Below are 6297 nucleotides of genomic sequence, written 5' to 3' on the forward strand. Positions count from 1 at the left end.
GAGGAGCGGGAAAGGCCGCGGCCGGTGAGGGGAGGTGCGGAGCTGCCCGAGGCGCCGGGGGGAAGGGGAATGAACCCCCCGGCCCTGCTCTTAGAATTAAAAGACACAACCAATTGTGTGATTTATTGATAAATGAAGTAAAAAAGAAGGATTGGATGGTATTCCAGTGAGGTGTCATTGTCAAGGTCGAGAGAAACACTCTGCGTTCATGCACAGCTACGCTCCTATCTATGTCCTCATGACAGAAACCTTGCAGGTCAGTTTATGCACATGAAGACAAAACGGAGAGTGGTGTTAATATGTGAAGTTTGATAAGTCATTGGTTTACATTAGTACTTAGTATAGTTAGCGAATTTTACAAATACTAAAAAATGACTTAGGCCTTACTGACCTTTTGAAATCTTTTTGTATATTCTCACTAGAACATTCTTACTTCGGAGATGCTCTGAATCTTATCTTATTTTCCACATTAGGGTGACATAAGAAGAGGTCTTTTGTTGTTGAATGCATGTAGTGCAGGTAACAGAACAAGATCCAAGCTCAGGCGTTACGTGTTAGCTAGGAGTTCCTGTGTCATGACTTCAGCATGGATCACTTGCACATGTTGGGTTGCAGTATCAAAAGTTATTAATTTATTTTAAAATCCTCTTCAAATTTTTCATGATTTTCCTAAAAAGAATCCAGTTAGTCATAATTATTGTTTAAACATCTGCTTTCAGTGGAATGGTCCATGCTCATCATGCTGCTGCTCGTGTTAGATTTTACTCAAGAAAGTGAACATCCAGCTGTCTACTTCAGAAGGGGTTTTTTTAAAGAAACATTTATGGGATGTTCTAGTTGCTAGAACAAGCAGCTCTCAAGAATCCGAACCTCCTTCAGAATACTTACTGTCAAGGCAGCCTCTTTTCTAGAGCTACTTTTAAACAGATCAAATTGTGTCTTATCACAGATTTCTTTGTTTAGATTTCTTTGATTCAGGCAAGATAAACACAGTCCCCAATTTCCAAAAGGTGGCCAAAACTGGACTTAAGTGCCTCAGATCCAGGGTGTCTTTGGTGAACTCATCATATTCAGCTGAGTCATCACCATGTGTTATCACTTGTTTGTATTAGTGGTACTGTGAAAACTGCTGATGCTACAGCAATAGAGAATTGTATGAATAGGCTGGGAAATGCACTAGAATGAGCAGGATCTCTGCAGCCACCAAGGTTTTCTCAAAATCTTCCATCAGGACTCTTTCTCCATTCCATCTTATCTTCAACAAATGTATACCTAAAAAAAAATTCAGTCCACACAGTCAAAGCTGATTTCTTATAAGACAAGCAGAAAACAAAACTCTGCCAGGACTATTATTAGCAGGTGCAAAGAAAACTGTTTAAAATAACTTATTTCTTATTCTTTCCTGGATTTGAATTATTTGGTGTTTGCATGGCAAGATATTTTAGTTCTTCAGTATTTCCTCTGCTCTATGTGCTTATTTCTCTGTGAGGGCGTAAGTCTGTTTTCCTCATCATTATTAGCCCCATAATACTTGAGAAATGGAAGAGTGAGAGAAAAAAAGGAGAAATAGATGCAGAGAATAAAGATCCAGTTTTCCTATAAGTGACCATGAGACAAACCATGAATGCAATACAGATACAGTATTTTTCAGCTTTTCATGCACCATCACTAGTTACTAAAAATTCCTACACAGATAAAATACTTTGTTTCTATTTACTATAGCTGCTACTTAGAACTATTTTTGGTAGATGTTTATTTAATCTTTTTTCATCCTAGCAAGCTTTTCCAGAAATCTTAAAAAAAATAGTGTAATCTGTGTTTTTATAATTAAGCATTTCATCTGAATGGTGTTTCATGAGCAATAGCTTAATTCTATCACAGAGAAACTGGTTAAGATTAAACAGATATTCCTAACCCTACTGCTATAGTGATCCACTTACTTACAAGTACATTAACTTGAAATCAACAGATCTATAGACTGGCCTTATAAAATTACCTTGGTGTACATTCTTTGTATACTTCTTCAGCATACAAGTGTTATTCCTTTATTTTGAGATGCACACACATTTGGAAAAGCATTTCCAGTTACAGTACAACTAAAGCCACTTCATTTTTATTCAAAACTATGGTTTTGCATAGAAATGGCATATGGGGAAGAAGAACAGACATGTTAGAAACTCAGATAAGCAGAAAGCTATTGGAGTTGGTGTCAGGTAAGTGCATGTTCACTGCATGTAGTTAAATCATAGATTATGTTACCACAATTTTCCTCCCTGTTTCCATTTTTGTGATTTCTTTTCCCATCTTCTTCGTGAAAAAGCCAGCATTTACAAGGGCTCTGTCATCTTTGTCAACTGTAGCTAAAAGATTATGGTTCCTCTTTTATTTTCCCAGTCAGATTCAATTTCACATTGGTCATTCAGAAGGCAAAAATTTACTGGTGAAACAGGGAATTTGCTTCTACGATCCCACCCCTGGTTAACATTCTGAGTGCACAGGGCAGTGGCACGGTAATTACCATGTAGCTGTATACCTTTCTGCCTGTACTAAAGCTAAGTTCAGCCCGGGTTAATTTGGTTGCTTGGAACACAGTGGGAGGGCACTTGAGCAGCCCCTCTGTGATCATGCTCTTCAAGTCTATGCAGAATAGATTATGAATACTGAAGCCTGGCTTTCTGGTCATGTTGCACATGTGCACTGCATACTCTAGACACTCTACATACATACATACTCTACATACTCTAGAAGCAGTAAAGAATTTAGAACTACCAGAAAGAGTAATAGACAGTTGTCTTAAAAATTACAGAAGATCGAAGTAAGAAATAGGAGATTTCTTTCTGAGGATATTCTCTGTTTTGGGCCTGTCATTTCAGGAGAATTACTGCCTCAAACTCCAGATTAGTACAGGAAGAGAAGGTAATGTGGACCTGTTACATTAAGAATTTCAAGTTTAGTTTACTTCCCTTTAATATGAACTTGATAATCAATTAGAGGTTGTATAAAAGAGCCTACAGCCTACAGAAAAAAGCTTTATGGAAATCTTTAACTAAAATTAACAAAATGTCTTAACTGACTTTTTAAACTCATACAAGTAAATGTAAAAATGTACAGCTGCAATTACCCTTAAAGGATCGTTGTCATATTTCCAAACTCTCTCTTCAGTTATAACACACATCTCCTATGGGAAAAGTCTCGCCTGAAGCAATAGTTATATTTTGATCAATCTTTTCAAATATACTTGTAATAAGCAACCATTTTAATGGTATTCTGTTACCACCTCAGTACCAATAACAGTATCCTTCTCCTCCAATGCATCACTAATGATTTAAACAAACCCAATAAAACAATGCTAGGACACTTAATATAATTGAAGATAGGAATCAAGTAACAGTTGAGGTTCAACCTACAAGAATTTATATTGTCTCTTATTATTTGAAGGTTCTCCATGACTGGTATCTGATACCTCTTCATCAATTAGAATAGGTACGATATTTCAAGCAGTAATTTTGTCTTCCTTCTATGCAACTTAAGCACATCAACAGATACTTTGTCCTATGTGGTAGCAGTTTATTTTAGTTCATACATTTTATTTAGTGTTTTTATTCTTATTTATCCAGGTATTAGAAATACTGTGGGTTTCTATGAAGGTATACTGTGATTATAATTAGTTTAAAAATTCTGCTGACCTGGTAAAGAGCACTAAACTTAAAGATGAAGCACACCATAAACTGCACACCAAGCTGTTCCCTATTGTCCAGGTAGAATAACATAAGATCAGCAGAATTTGGCTTCAGCATTGTAAAAAATAACTGTCATGGAATGCATTGTAATTATTGCTTGATTTACAATAGTGCCTAAAATGGCAAACAGGATCAGGACCCTATGATGCTGGCTTTCAATAAACAAAATTTTCTTAATCAGCATATAATGCCAAGTTAGAAAATGCACTCTCATGATATAAACTTCTCCTTATTCTCAATATTTCAATTTAACAATTCCCTTCTTTCCAAAAGCCTACTGAGCTGACAGTGTAATTAGCAAGGTTGTTGTCCCATTTGTTTCATGACAGTGCATGATTATGGCTGTGCTTAATGGGGTCAAGAACAATGATGCCTGAAGCCATGACACCCCAGAGTTACTTCCTTTCTGCTACGGATCTCTTGAACTCTGGAATATCAGATCTCATTTTCCTGGGCCCAATATTGTCTTTACCATACAACTATTAACCAAACAGATCAGTGCTTTGTGCAAATGAGAGTGATGTTACACTTCCATAGCACATACAGACCACAATGGCATTGGCACAGCATCTGTCTAATAGAAATTAGTGCACTTGAAACTTAGCTGAACTATGGTGCAAAAGTCGTGGAGTTGAATACTTTTTACAGTTCCTTCCTGCAGAGGAGAACATACTCCTTTGTCAACTCTTCCCCCTGATTCTCCAGCTTTTCTCTCTCCTGTCCTTGGAGTGGGAGACAACGTAAAGTAGCAACAGGATACCAAGCTAAGAGACTGAGGCACAGAATGTATATTCTTCATGGAAAAGTGAAATGTATCCTGAAAGATTGTGAAATGACAGTTAACTCACACAAGTAATTTGCTTATCTGAGATTTTTCGGACAAAAAATAAAAAAAGATAAGCTGAACATGACATCCTGGCTAAAAGTGAAGTAGAAAAAAAATGAAAATGTATGCATTTATTGAGTGTTGGACCACTGTTGACCCAGAGAACTCATAAAAATGAGAGAAAACCTCAGAAATAAAGATTGTGAAAATTCTGATGTTTCGTGTGAGGACAAATGGATGGTTTGATTCATTCCCACCATCGTGTTCCTTCTTTCAAGTATAAGGCATATCAAATATTGCCTAGAAATAATATGCTGGTCTAAGGGTAATTAATGTCTAAGGTCTTTGAGGTAATGAATAACTAAGGTCTTTTGAGAAATAAGGACAGCATTGACTTAGAAGTTTTGCTTAACTGGTGACATACAAGAAAAATTGCACAAAAGCAAAGAGTTAACAATGAATAAAAATAATTATTTCTGTTACTCGTCTCTCCCCATCCTGAACCATATAGCAATTGCAAATTTGGCAAGATAAAGAGGGAAAATACATAAACTTAGGAGGCATTCACTCTTCCCATGTCTTAATATTGTAAGGATTTATCTGCTGTTTGTAACCAATGACCTGTAAAGTTTTTAAGTCTGCTTTGGAAATGTTCCCTTAAAAGACAAGCTCTTCATACTACTAGTCCAAAGGGAGACAGGTGACATTTTGTTCCTGGGTTTCATCTCAGTGAGTGAAAAGCTTAGCTGTTTGTATCTCTTCTTCCTGGACAAAGACCTTGTAAGGCATCGTACACTGCTATCGTAGGTGCCCCAGCTGGCCTTGGAATAGATTTATTGTTCCTAAACTTGGTTGAAAGCTGAGTGGAATAGCCAGCTGCCTGTTGTGGCAGACTGGGGGGGGCAGGTGGCAAACCGCCTGATACAGCCTGAAGACATGGGGGTCTCAGCTGATCTGAATGGCTCATGTCCATCTTCTGCCTGACCTCTCTAACAAAGTGATGATTTCACACATAGCCCTGGATGAGCATCAGACAGCACCAATTTAAAGAACAAGTTCTCAGAATTTCCATTTCAGTTTTTAGTATTCATAAATGGTGGCATATTTAGAAATAACGACTCACACAAAACATTTAAGCATTTTACAGGGTCAACATTTGGGAGCACTGTTCTCCTTTACTCACAGTGCTGCTACTTGTGCTGTCCCATGCTGTCTTGGTACCCCGTTCACACGCACCTTTCTTTGCATCAGAGATGCTTCCCATAGTGACGTTCAGCATCCCACAGATGCACTCACCTTGTATAGGGACACACTAGCCCATAGCTCTTTAATGATGTAAACCACTGATTTGAGAGTAAATGGAAATAAGGACGGCAGCTCACAAGTGTTAGTCCAGATGCTGGCCCAGTTTTCCAAGCAACCGAATCTGAAGAACCATTCTGAAAACAGGAATTCCCTTCTTTTACCAGGACTAAGGGAAGAAAATCTTATACATGCACCTTGCTCGCTTGTGGGGGGCGTGATCTGGGAGCTCTTCTGCGCATCAAACGCTTTGTAGGTTTCTGTGGGAGTTTAGCACGTTTAAGGTTCCCTCTTGGTTGGCTGCTGGTGGTTATCTGTAGTTTTCGGAGGGTGCAGGGGCTGGGGGGGCAGGTGGGGGCCCGCTGGGCGGGATCTCCTTGCACTCTCCAGGGTGCTGAATGGGGGCACGCCATTGAACGTGCTCTGGAA

The sequence above is a fragment of the Buteo buteo genome, chromosome 19 (assembly GCF_964188355.1).
Source record: "Buteo buteo chromosome 19, bButBut1.hap1.1, whole genome shotgun sequence".
In the NCBI taxonomy this organism is placed as follows: Eukaryota; Metazoa; Chordata; class Aves; order Accipitriformes; family Accipitridae; genus Buteo; species Buteo buteo.